At 40.7% G+C, this 17,309-nt stretch overlaps 1 protein-coding gene across 1 annotated transcript in view; it reads right to left on the bottom strand.

Annotated features, from left to right (window-relative positions):
* LOC133610203 (huntingtin-interacting protein 1-related protein-like) overlaps nucleotides 1-17,309 on the bottom strand; it is a 132,080-nt gene extending 114,771 nt beyond the window's left edge. Inside the window, exons 1-2 of the mRNA XM_072914173.1 lie at nucleotides 17,204-17,309; nucleotides 16,605-16,682 (exon numbers count right to left, since the gene is read on the bottom strand). The gene's annotated coding sequence lies outside the window, so the exon portion shown is untranslated. The remainder of the gene's footprint in view (nucleotides 1-16,604; nucleotides 16,683-17,203) is intronic.

The raw sequence follows: 17,309 nt of genomic DNA, 5'->3' as shown, positions 1-17,309 counted from the left end.
ACAATAGTGGTAATAAAAGATGCAACCTATGCTTGAAAGAGAAACTGTTTATTATCTACCGCCCAGACCTGTCATCCCTCAACAAGCGCAGCGAAATTGTATCAGCATGCCGCCACAGACGGAAACACCTCCTAGGTAACACATGAGCCAATCACCACGCCCCTACGCCAGCCTGTACCCACCCACTCTGTGCCCTATATAAACCATGGTATGTGAATGCTTCCATTAAAATCTCCTGATGATTGAGGGAACCCCTCATGAAACAGGCCTGTAGAGATGAAGTAGTCTTGTGATTTTTTTCCCCACACATACATATATATATATATATATATATATATATATATATATATGTATGAAATACTTGACTTGGTGGATTCTAGCTGTCAATATACTCCTCCCCTCTTAACCACGCCCTCAACCACGCCCTGCCCCACCCCCGACCACGCCCCCACCTCCCGAAATCGGAGGTCTCAAGGTTGGCAAGTATGACATAGTACCTAGTGCCTACTGTATGTAAGATCAATAATAAGGCAATATACAAACCCCGTTTCCATATGAGTTGGGAAATTGTGTTAGGAATACAATGATTTGCAAATCCTTTTCAACCCATATTCAGTTGAATGTGCTACAAAGACAACATATTTGATGTTCAAACTGCAAATAATCATTAACTTTTGAATTTGATGCCAGCAACACGTGACAAAGAAGTTGGGAAAGGTGGCAATAAATACTGATAAAGTTGAGGAATGCTCATCAAACACTTATTTGGAACATCCCACAGGTGAGCAGGCAAATTGGGAACAGGTGGGTGCCATGATTGGGAATTGTCGGAGGCAGATATTTACATATATCCGTATTTAAGTGTTACTTCTTTATTTTCATAATCGTATTACAAAACAAGCTAGTGTTCTTCTTCCAATTGTGGTCTTTTGGTTGTCTGCAAATACTGTGTGCTAACCTTGACTTTGGAATGTAAGGAGGAGAGATACTCCTTTTCCTTATCTGTTCCTGTGTCCAGCTGAGGAGGACAATGGGCATGTGTTTGGGCGAGAAAGAGAGACAAGACAACGAGGGTGGGAGGAAGAGAAGATTTCCATATTTTAGATCAGACCATCTTAGCTGCGCGATTGAATGTTCTATGCTGGACTGGTCTCATTATATTTCCAAAGCTTTGGAGATAAAATGACAAAATACCTATTCTGTCTCTGGTGGTTCTTCTACTCAGCTGTACTGTCATAAAGAGCTTGGGAGCAAAAAAAAATTAAGTTTATGAGTTTGAACATCAAATATGTTGTCTTTGTAGCATATTCAACTGAATATGGGTTGAAAATGATTTGCAAATCATTGTATTCCGTTTATATTTACATCTAACACAATTTCCCAACTCATATGGAAACGGGGTTTGTAATAACAGTACTTTTTTTTTCGTGTGAGTCAACACACACACACACACATACACACACACACACACACACACACACACACACACACACACACACACTCACACACCTTTGTGTTTACACACACTCACTCACTCACACACAGTACCTTTATGTTCACACACACACACACACACACACACACACACTCACACACCTTTGTGTTTACACACACTCATTCACTCACACACAGTACCTTTATGTTCACAAACACACACACACTACGTTTATGTTAACACATACACACCTTTGTGTTTACACACACTCACTCACTCACACACAGTACCTATATGTTCACAAACACACACACACTACCTTTATGTTAACACACACACTCACTCACGCTCACACATAACACAGTACCTGTATGTTCACACACACACACACACACACACACACACACACACACACACACACACACACACACACACACACACACACACACAACCTTTATGTTCACACACATTCACTCATGCTCACACAACACAGTACATTTATGTTCACACACACACACACATAACACAGTACCTATATGTTCACACACACACACACACACACACACACACACACACACACACACACACACACACACACTCACACACCTTTGTGTTTACACACACTCACTCACTCACACACAGTACCTTTATGTTCACAAACACACACACACTACGTTTATGTTAACACATACACACCTTTGTGTTTACACACACTCACTCACTCGCACACAGTACCTTTATGTTCACAAACACACACACACTACCTTTATGTTAACACACACACTTACTCACGCTCACACATAACACAGTACCTGTATGTTCACACACACACACACACACACACACACACACACACACAACCTTTATGTTCACACACACTCACTCATGCTCACACAACACAGTACATTTATGTTCACACACACACACACACATAACACAGTACCTATATGTTCACACACACACACACACACACACACACACACACACACACACACACACACACACACACACACACACACACACACACACACTACCTTTATGTTCACACACACACTCACTCACGCTCACACATAACACAGTACCTATATGTTCACACACACACACACACAACCTTTATGTTCACACACACACACACACACACACATAACACAGTACCTATATGTTCACACACACACACACACACACACACACACACACACACACACACACACACACACACACACACACACAACCTTTATGTTCACACACATTCACTCTTGCTCACACAACACAGTACATTTATGTTCACACACACACACACACACACACACACACACACACACACACACACACACTACCTTTATGTTCACACACACACTCACTCACGCTCACACATAACACAGTACCTATATGTTCACACACACACACACACACAACCTTTATGTTCACACACACACACACACACACACACACATAACACAGTACCTATATGTTCACACACACACACACACACACACACACACACACACACACACACACTCACACACACACACACACACACACACACACACACAACCTTTATGTTCACACACATTCACTCATGCTCACACAACACAGTACATTTATGTTCACACACACACACACACACACACACAACCTTTATGTTCACACACATTCACTCATGCTCACACAACACAGTACATTTATGTTCACACACACACACACACATAACACAGTACCTATATGTTCACACACACACACACACACACACACACACACACACACACACACACACACACACACACACACACACTCACACACACACACACACACACACACACACACACAACCTTTATGTTCACACACATTCACTCATGCTCACACAACACAGTACATTTATGTTCACACACACACACACACATAACACAGTACCTATATGTTCACACACACACACACACACACACACACACACACACACAACCTTTATGTTCACACACACTCACTCACGCTCACACAACACAGTACCTATATGTTCACACACACACACACACACACACACACACACACACACACACAACCTTTATGTTCACACACACTCACTCACGCTCACACAACACAGTACCTATATGTTCACACACACACACACACACCCATACACACACACACACACACACACACACACACACACACACACACAACCTTTATGTTCACACACACTCACTCACGCTCACACAACACAGTACCTATATGTTCACACACACACACACACACACACACACACACACACACACACACACACACACACACACACACACACACACACACTACCTTTATGTTCACACACACACACTCACTCATGCTCACACATAACACAGTACCTTTATGTTCACACACACACACACACACACACACACACACACACACAACCTTTATGTTCACACACACTCACTCATGCTCACACAACACAGTACATTTATGTTCACACACACACACACACATAACACAGTACCTATATGTTCACACACACACACACACATAACACAGTACCTATATGTTCACACACACACACACACACACACACACACACACACACACACACACACACACACACACACACACACACACACAACCTTTATGTTCACACACACTCACTCATGCTCACACAACACAGTACATTTATGTTCACACACACACACACACACACACACACAACCTTTATGTTCACACACACTCACTCACGCTCACACAACACAGTACCTATATGTTCACACACACACACACACACACACACACACACACACACACACACACACAACCTTTATGTTCACACACACTCACTCACGCTCACACAACACAGTACCTATATGTTCACACACACACACACACACACCCATACACACACACACACACACACACACACACACACACACACACACACACAACCTTTATGTTCACACACACTCACTCACGCTCACACAACACAGTACCTATATGTTCACACACACACACACACACACACACACACACACACACACACACACACACACACACACACACACACACTACCTTTATGTTCACACACACACACTCACTCACGCTCACACATAACACAGTACCTTTATGTTCACACACACACACACACACACACACACACACACACACACACACACACACACACACACACACACACACACAACCTTTATGTTCACACACACTCACTCATGCTCACACAACACAGTACATTTATGTTCACACACACACACACACATAACACAGTACCTATATGTTCACACACACACACACACATAACACAGTACCTATATGTTCACACACACACACACACACACACACACACACACACACACACACACACACACACACACACACACACACACACACACACAACCTTTATGTTCACACACACTCACTCATGCTCACACAACACAGTACATTTATGTTCACACACACACACACACACACACACACAACCTTTATGTTCACACACACTCACTCACGCTCACACAACACAGTACCTATATGTTCACACACACACACACACACACACACACACACACACACACACACACACACACAACCTTTATGTTCACACACACTCACTCACGCTCACACAACACAGTACCTATATGTTCACACACACACACACACACACACACCCATACACACACACACACACACACACACACACACACACACACACAACCTTTATGTTCACACACACTCACTCACGCTCACACAACACAGTACCTATATGTTCACACACACACACACACACACACACACACACACACACACACACACACACACACACACACACACACACTACCTTTATGTTCACACACACACACTCACTCACGCTCACACATAACACAGTACCTTTATGTTCACACACACACACACACACACACACACACACACACACACACACACACACACACACACACACACACACACAACCTTTATGTTCACACACACTCACTCATGCTCACACAACACAGTACATTTATGTTCACACACACACACACACATAACACAGTACCTATATGTTCACACACACACACACACACACACACACACACACACACACACACACACACACACACACACACACACTCACACACACACACACACACACACACACACACACAACCTTTATGTTCACACACATTCACTCATGCTCACACAACACAGTACATTTATGTTCACACACACACACACACATAACACAGTACCTATATGTTCACACACACACACACACACACACACACACACACACACAACCTTTATGTTCACACACACTCACTCACGCTCACACAACACAGTACCTATATGTTCACACACACACACACACACACACACACACACACACACACACACACACACACAACCTTTATGTTCACACACACTCACTCACGCTCACACAACACAGTACCTATATGTTCACACACACACACACACACCCATACACACACACACACACACACACACACACACACACACACACACAACCTTTATGTTCACACACACTCACTCACGCTCACACAACACAGTACCTATATGTTCACACACACACACACACACACACACACACACACACACACACACACACACACACACACACACACACACACACACTACCTTTATGTTCACACACACACACTCACTCATGCTCACACATAACACAGTACCTTTATGTTCACACACACACACACACACACACACACACACACACACAACCTTTATGTTCACACACACTCACTCATGCTCACACAACACAGTACATTTATGTTCACACACACACACACACATAACACAGTACCTATATGTTCACACACACACACACACATAACACAGTACCTATATGTTCACACACACACACACACACACACACACACACACACACACACACACACACACACACACACACACACACACAACCTTTATGTTCACACACACTCACTCATGCTCACACAACACAGTACATTTATGTTCACACACACACACACACACACACACACAACCTTTATGTTCACACACACTCACTCACGCTCACACAACACAGTACCTATATGTTCACACACACACACACACACACACACACACACACACACACACACACACAACCTTTATGTTCACACACACTCACTCACGCTCACACAACACAGTACCTATATGTTCACACACACACACACACACACCCATACACACACACACACACACACACACACACACACACACACACACACACAACCTTTATGTTCACACACACTCACTCACGCTCACACAACACAGTACCTATATGTTCACACACACACACACACACACACACACACACACACACACACACACACACACACACACACACACACACACACTACCTTTATGTTCACACACACACACTCACTCACGCTCACACATAACACAGTACCTTTATGTTCACACACACACACACACACACACACACACACACACACACACACACACACACACACACACACACACAACCTTTATGTTCACACACACTCACTCATGCTCACACAACACAGTACATTTATGTTCACACACACACACACACATAACACAGTACCTATATGTTCACACACACACACACACATAACACAGTACCTATATGTTCACACACACACACACACACACACACACACACACACACACACACACACACACACACACACACACACAACCTTTATGTTCACACACACTCACTCATGCTCACACAACACAGTACATTTATGTTCACACACACACACACACACACACACACACACAACCTTTATGTTCACACACACTCACTCACGCTCACACAACACAGTACCTATATGTTCACACACACACACACACACACACACACACACACACACACACACACACACACAACCTTTATGTTCACACACACTCACTCACGCTCACACAACACAGTACCTATATGTTCACACACACACACACACACACACACCCATACACACACACACACACACACACACACACACACACACACACAACCTTTATGTTCACACACACTCACTCACGCTCACACAACACAGTACCTATATGTTCACACACACACACACACACACACACACACACACACACACACACACACACACACACACACACACACACTACCTTTATGTTCACACACACACACTCACTCACGCTCACACATAACACAGTACCTTTATGTTCACACACACACACACACACACACACACACACACACACACACACACACACACACACACACACACACACACAACCTTTATGTTCACACACACTCACTCATGCTCACACAACACAGTACATTTATGTTCACACACACACACACACATAACACAGTACCTATATGTTCACACACACACACACACATAACACAGTACCTATATGTTCACACACACACACACACACACACACACACACACACACACACACACACACACACACACACACACACACACAACCTTTATGTTCACACACACTCACTCATGCTCACACAACACAGTACATTTATGTTCACACACACACACACACACACACACACAACCTTTATGTTCACACACACTCACTCACGCTCACACAACACAGTACCTATATGTTCACACACACACACACACACACACACACACACACACACACACACACACACACACACACACACACTACCTTTATGTTCACACACACACTCACTCACGCTCACACATAACACAGTACCTATATGTTCACACACACACACACACAACCTTTATGTTCACACACACACACACACACACACATAACACAGTACCTATATGTTCACACACACACACACACACACACACACACACACACACACACACACACACACTCACACACCTTTGTGTTTACACACACTCACTCACTCACACACAGTACCTTTATGTTCACAAACACACACACACTACGTTTATGTTAACACATACACACCTTTGTGTTTACACACACTCACTCACTCGCACACAGTACCTTTATGTTCACAAACACACACACACTACCTTTATGTTAACACACACACTCACTCACGCTCACACATAACACAGTACCTGTATGTTCACACACACACACACACACACACACACACACACACACACACACACACACACACACACACACACACACACACACAACCTTTATGTTCACACACACTCACTCATGCTCACACAACACAGTACATTTATGTTCACACACACACACACACATAACACAGTACCTATATGTTCACACACACACACACACACACACACACACACACACACACACACACACACACACACACACACACACACACACACACACACTACCTTTATGTTCACACACACACTCACTCACGCTCACACATAACACAGTACCTATATGTTCACACACACACACACACACACAACCTTTATGTTCACACACACACACACACACACACATAACACAGTACCTATATGTTCACACACACACACACACACACACACACACACACAACCTTTATGTTCACACACATTCACTCTTGCTCACACAACACAGTACATTTATGTTCACACACACACACACACACACACACACACACACACACACACACACACACACACACACACACTACCTTTATGTTCACACACACACTCACTCACGCTCACACATAACACAGTACCTATATGTTCACACACACACACACACACAACCTTTATGTTCACACACACACACACACACACACACACATAACACAGTACCTATATGTTCACACACACACACACACACACACACACACACACACACACACACACACACACACTCACACACACACACACACACACACACACACACACAACCTTTATGTTCACACACATTCACTCATGCTCACACAACACAGTACATTTATGTTCACACACACACACACACACATAACACAGTACCTATATGTTCACACACACACACACACACACACACACACACAACCTTTATGTTCACACACACTCACTCACGCTCACACAACACAGTACCTATATGTTCACACACACACACACACACACACACACACACACACACACACACACACAACCTTTATGTTCACACACACTCACTCACGCTCACACAACACAGTACCTATATGTTCACACACACACACACACACCCATACACACACACACACACACACACACACACACACACACACACACACACACACAACCTTTATGTTCACACACACTCACTCACGCTCACACAACACAGTACCTATATGTTCACACACACACACACACACACACACACACACACACACACACACACACACACACACACACACACACTACCTTTATGTTCACACACACACACTCACTCACGCTCACACATAACACAGTACCTTTATGTTCACACACACACACACACACACACACACACACACACACACACACACACACACACACACACACACACACAACCTTTATGTTCACACACACTCACTCATGCTCACACAACACAGTACATTTATGTTCACACACACACACACACATAACACAGTACCTATATGTTCACACACACACACACACACACACACACACACACACACACACACACACACACACACACACACACACACACACACACAACCTTTATGTTCACACACACTCACTCATGCTCACACAACACAGTACATTTATGTTCACACACACACACACACACACACACACAACCTTTATGTTCACACACACTCACTCACGCTCACACAACACAGTACCTATATGTTCACACACACACACACACACACACACACACACACACACACACACACACACACACTACCTTTATGTTCACACACACACTCACTCACGCTCACACATAACACAGTACCTATATGTTCACACACACACACACACAACCTTTATGTTCACACACACACACACACACACACATAACACAGTACCTATATGTTCACACACACACACACACACACACACACACACACACACACACACACACACACTCACACACACACACACACACACACACACACACACAACCTATATGTTCACACACATTCACTCTTGCTCACACAACACAGTACATTTATGTTCACACACACACACACACACACACATAACACAGTACCTATATGTTCACACACACACACACACACACACACACACACACACACACACACACACACACACACACAACCTTTATGTTCACACACACTCACTCACGCTCACACAACACAGTACCTATATGTTCACACACACACACACACACACACACACACAACCTTTATGTTCACACACACTCACTCACGCTCACACAACACAGTACCTATATGTTCACACACACACACACACACACACACACACACACACACACACACACACACACACACACACACAACCTTTATGTTCACACACACTCACTCACGCTCACACAACACAGTACCTATATGTTCACACACACACACACACACACACACACACACACACACACACACACACACACACACACACACACACACACACACAACCTTTATGTTCACACACACTCACTCACGCTCACACAACACAGTACCTATATGTTCACACACACACACACACACACACACACACACACACACACACACACACACACACAACCTTTATGTTCACACACACTCACTCACGCTCACACAACACAGTACCTATATGTTCACACACACACACACACACACACACACACACACACACACACACACACACACACACACACACACACACTACCTTTATGTTCACACACACTCACTCACGCTCACACATAACACAGTACCTTTATGTTCACACACACACACGCACACACACACACGCACGCACGCACGCACGCACGCACGCACGCACGCACGCACGCACGCACACACACACACACACACACACACACACACACACACACACACACACACACACACACACACACACATACAAAGCACGTACAAGCAGAAACGGCACTTTTTCTTCTTCTTCTCCAGAATATGGCGCGCTCTACCTTCCACATTTTTTCCATCCAATTCAAACCTATTCGGGAATCGCGGGCTTTTTCTTGACAAATTCCGAAAAGTTCCCCAGAATTCCCGGTTTTCCTGAACATTTTTCCCCATTCAAAATAAATTGGCCATTTTTCAAACTTCCACCATTTCCACATTTTTCAACCGATTCAAACCATTCCACCTTCAACACATTTCACCATTCTGGAAATTTAAACTACCTTTTTTTCCAAGCTAAAAAAATTTCCAAGAATTCCTGGTTTTTTAAAGCCCTATTTCCACCTTTTTTTTCTGGCCACTACTACTCCTACATTTTTTAACCCATTTCAACCGTCAAAACATTTCTCTTAAATAGGAAAAGAAACAAAATAGTTTTTTGAACTGGAAAAATTCCCAGTTTTCCCGAAATTTTGCAATACCATTTCTAAATTCAACATGTTACTACTTCAACATTTCTTCACCAATTTGAAAAATTCCAACTCCCACCATTTCAACTCATTCAGACCAATCAAGTTTTTTTTACCTTTTTCAAAAAAATTCTCCCTTTGTCCAAAATTCGCACCTTTTTTGGAAATTCCCATTGTGCAAAGTTCCACAATTCTCACATTTTTCATCTAATTCAAACCATTCCACCTTCAACACATTTCACCATTCTGGAAATTTAAACTACCTTTTTTTCCAAGCTAAAAAAATTTCCAGGATTTTCCAGAATTCCTGGTTTTTTAAAGCCCTATTTCCACCTTTTTTTTCTGGCCACTACTACTCCTACATTTTTTAACCCATTTCAACCGTCAAAACATTTCTCTTGATTAGGAAAAGAAACAAAGTTGTTTTTTGAACTGGAAAAATTCCCAGTTTTCCCGAAATTTTGCAATACCATTTCTCAGTTCAACATGTTACTACTTCAACATTTCTTCACCGGTTTGAAAAATTCCAACTCCCACCATTTCAACTCATTCAGACCATTCAAGTTTTTTTCCCTTTTCAAAAAAATTCTCGCTTTGTCCAAAATTCGCACCTTTTTTGGAAATTCCCATTGTGCAAAGTTTCACAATTCCCACATTTTTCATCTAATTCAAACCATTCCACCTTCAACACATTTCACCATTCTGGAAATTTAAACTACCTTTTTTTCCAAGTTAAAAAAATTCCAGGATTTTCCAGAATTCCTGGTTTTTTAAAGCCCTATTTCCACCTTTTTTTCTGGCCACTACTACTCCTACATTTTTTTACATATTTCAACCGTCAAAACATTTCTCTTGATTAGGAAAAGAAACACAATTGTTTTTTGAACTGGAAAAATTCCCAGTTTTCCCGAAATTTTGCAATACCATTTCTCAGTTCAACATGTTACTACTTCAACATTTCTTCACCGATTTGAAAAATTCCAACTCCCACCATTTCAACTCATTCAGACCAATCAAGTTTTTTACCTTTTTCAAAAAAATTCTCCCTTTGTCCAAAATTCGCACCTTTTTTGGAAATTCCCATTGTGCAAAGTTCCACAATTCTCACATTTTTCATCTAATTCAAACCATTCCACCTTCAACACATTTCACCATTCTGGAAATTTAAACTACCTTTTTTTCCAAGCTAAAAAAATTTCCATGATTTTCCAGAATTACTGTTTTTTCAAAGTCCTATTTCCACCTTTTTTTCTGGCCACTACTACTCCTACATTTTTTAACCCATTTCAACCGTCAAAACATTTCTCTTAATTAGGAAAAGAAACAAAGTTGTTTTTTGAACTGGAAAAATTCCCAGTTTTCCCGAAATTTTGCAATACCATTTCTCAATTCAACATGTTACTACTTCAACATTTCTTCACCAATTTGAAAAATTCCAACTCCCACCATTTCAACTCATTGAGAGCATTCAAGTTTTTTACCATTTTCAAAAAAATTCACGCTTTTCCCCAAATTCTAACCTTTTTTGGAAATTCACCTTGCGCAAAGTTCCACAATTCCAACATTTTTCGACTAATTCAAACCATTCCACCTTCAACACATTCAACTCATCCTAGACAATAAAAACTACCATTTTTCCACGTTCAACAAATTTCCAGGAATTCCTGTTTTTTTTCTAAACCTATTTCCATCCTTTTTCGTTTGACTACTCCTTTTCCTTTTTTCATCTCATTTCAAATGTTTCACCATCAAAACATTTTTCTTAGTCAGGACAGAAAAAACAAGTTGGTTCAGGAACTAGAAATATTCCCATTTTTCCCGAAATTCCATAATACCATTTCTCAATTAAAAACTGTTCCTACTTCCCGGTTTTCCCCAAATTCCAGGAATTCCGTAATACTATTTCTCAGTTCCACATGTTACTACTTCAACATTTCTTCACCAATTTGAAAAATTCCAACACCAACCATTTCAACTCATTCAGACCATTCAAGTTTTTTACCATTTTCAAAAAAATTCATGCTTTTCCTCAAATTCTCACCTTTTTTGGAAATTCCCATTGCGCAAAGTTGCACAATTCCCACATTTTTCATCTAATTCAAACCATTCCACCTTCAACACATTCAACTCATCCTAGACAATTAAACTACCATTTTTCCACGTTCAACAAATTTCCAGGAATTCCTGTTTTTTTTCTAAACCTATTTCCATCCTTTTTCGTTTGACTACTCCTTTTCCTTTTTTCGTCTCATTTCAAATGTTTCACCATCAAAACATTTTTCTTAGTCAGGACAGAAAAAACAAGTTGGTTTAGGAACTAGAAACATTCCCATTTTTCCCGAAATTCCGTAATACCATTTCTCAATTAAAAACTGTTCCTACTTCCCGGTTTTCCCGAAATTCCAGGAATTCCGTAATACTATTTCTCAGTTCCACATGTTACTACTTCAACATTTTTTCCCCGCTTTGAAAAATTCCAACTCCCACCATTTCAACTCATTCAGACCATTCAAGTTTTTTACCATTTTCAAAAAAATTCACGCTTTTCCCCAAATTCTCACATTTTTTGGAAATTCCCATTGCGCAAAGTTCCACAATTCCCACATTTTTCATCTAATTCAAACCATTCCACCTTCAACACATTCAACTAATCTTAGACATTCAAACTACCATTTTTCCACGTTCAACAAATTTCCAGGAATTCCTGTTTTTTTTCTAACCCTATTTCCAACCTTTTTCATTTGACTACTCCTTTTCCTTTTCTCATCCCATTTCAACTGTTCCACCGTCAAAACATTTTTCTTAGTCAGGACAAACAAACAAGTTGGTTTAGGAACTAGAAACATTCCCGTTTTTCCCCGAAATTCCGTAACACCATTTCTCAATTAAAAATCTGTTACTACTTCAACATTTCTCGAACGATTTAAACAATTACCAACCAATTCAGCTCATTCAGGACATTCATGCTATTAATCATTTTCAAACAAATCCCAATTTCCAAAATTTCCAGGAAGTTCCCATTGAAATGAATGGGACATGTTTCCAAGTTCCACAATTCTCACATTTTTCATCTAATTCAAACCATTCCACCTTCAACACATTCAACTCATCCTAGACATTCAAACTACCATTTTTCCACGTTCAACAAATTTCCAGGAATTCCTGTTTTTTTCTTTTTCTAACCCTATTTCCAACCTTTTTCATTTGACTACTCCGTTTCCTTTTTTCATACCATTTCAACTGTTCCACCGTCAATTTTTTTTTCTTAGTCAGGACAAACAAACAAGTTGGTTTAGGAACTAGAAACATTCCCGTTTTTCCCCGAAATTCCGTAACACCATTTCTCAATTAAAAATCTGTTACTACTTCAACATTTCTCGACCGATTTAAACAATTACCAACCAATTCAGCTCATTCATGCTATTAATCATTTTCAAACAAATTCCAATTTCCCAAATTTCCAGGAAGTTCCTATTGAAATGAATGGGACATGTTTCCAAGTTGCACAATTCCCACATTTTTCAACCTGCTCAAAGCATTCCAACATCAACACATTCCACTCATCCTGGACATTCAAGCTGACACTTTCTCAAGTTACAAACCAAATTCCGGTTTTCCTGGAAATGGAATATCATTTATAATAATATAAAATATCAACTCAGGAAACAAGTTCCTAAACACAGGAGGACTTTAACTATGACCAATGTATTATCCTGTAACTACTTGGTATCGCATCGATACCAACATGTGTAGTATCAGCCATACTTATGTAAAGTATCAGAAGAATAAGTGATTATTACATTTGAACAGAAGTGTAGATAGAACATGTTGAAACAGGAAGTAAGCATATATTAACATTTTTGACCGCTTGTCCCTCGTAATTTTGACAAAAATAATACAATACCCTTTATTTTGAAAAGTTTTGAAATATATTTTGGTCCCAAAATACTAATTTATCGGGACAATTGTAGTATATTTAAGTAGTATCATCATCAGGGATGGTAATCTTACAAAAATTGTGGATTTAATTCGATTTCGAATCGATTCTCGATTCAACCGGAGTCTCGATTCAAACCGATTCTCGCAGTTGAATGACAAAGCAAATTTTCTTAAAAGGGGCCTTTAGTGCGGCTGCTTTAAAAAACGCTATCTTTTCCAGGGTAATGACGTAAACTCTGGCTTACGTAAAGCTTTGTGTTGTCAGCTAATGCTAACTTTAGCGACAAATGCTAACTATCATGACAACATGTTGCTAAAATTGTCAGTTGCTTTTGTGAGTAACAGCAAAAAAAATACATAAAATATTATAATAGATTCAAAAATATATTATAATAAGAACACAAATACACTATTCAAGTTTTACTTGCTGAAAATATTGTCAGCTAGCAGGAGAATGTACCTAGCTTATGCTAACGCATGTAGCATACCGTTAAAAAAAGAAGCCCTTTGAGATCTCCTGATCAAAAAGGCACTATAGATGAAATGTATTATTATTTTAGGAAGGAGAAAACGTCATGTAGGAGAGAAATAAAATATTAGATCATTCGATGAATTATTTTGAATGCAGCCTTACTGGACACAACATTAGGTACACCCGTTCTCACAGAACTGTGAGACAACACGTTATCAGTCGCCTGATTTGTAATAAACGTCAAGTCGGTAACGTGACCGGAGACGGTAACGCGCTCCAGGAATGCGGCTGGACGGGAAAGCCGTCGATCACGAGGAGGAACGAGAGCGCCTCTAACATTGCTACCTGGAAGCGTCGTGTCGACTTCCTGTCAGGCAGTGCCGCGGACACATGTTTGAGGTCCTGTTTGGAGCGGGACGATAGCTGTAAAAAAAACAAAAAATAAAACACGTTATATTTTATTTCATTTCATTTTTTATTTTTTTTCATACGTTTGGACGCCTTTTAGAGGCCCTTAACATGCACAAAAAAAAGCCCCCATATTTGGCAGGCGCGTCAGGTGTGGCGAATTGTAAGATGATGGGTTAGTTTGCGCAGTTTTTTATTTTTATTTTTTTAAACTGGACTAGACTGCGTTTCCTCCCTGAGGCGGAAATACCGAGTGAGTATTTCCTTTCCAATTAAATTTATTTACCGACATAACTGAACATAAACGAGTATGTTCAAACATATATCCTATGGTTACTAATAATTTTCCAAAATATTTTCATTTGGAAATTATTGAGTTGTTTATTGTATCGAATTAGCACGGTTTTAAAACTAATTGTCTTTATTTTGAAAAGCCCAACAAGAATGACATTCTGAAGCATAAATCAACGTCAACGATGCCAGTTTTGCTATCGAAAAGAAAGCAGTTTTAAAGAATATTTGGTTGGGGTACGTACCTTTTTTTATTGTACATATTATTTTCAAAGGGAAAGATTATGGGTTAGTTTGCGCAGTTTTAGATGTATTTTTTAAAAGCGGACTAGACAGGGTTTCCTCCTGAAG

The sequence above is a fragment of the Nerophis lumbriciformis genome, linkage group LG11 (genome assembly GCF_033978685.3).
Source record: "Nerophis lumbriciformis linkage group LG11, RoL_Nlum_v2.1, whole genome shotgun sequence".
NCBI classification, from domain to species: domain Eukaryota; kingdom Metazoa; phylum Chordata; class Actinopteri; order Syngnathiformes; family Syngnathidae; genus Nerophis; species Nerophis lumbriciformis.
Note: the sequence above shows the minus strand (reverse complement) of the source record. Positions and strands in the feature narration are given on the sequence as shown.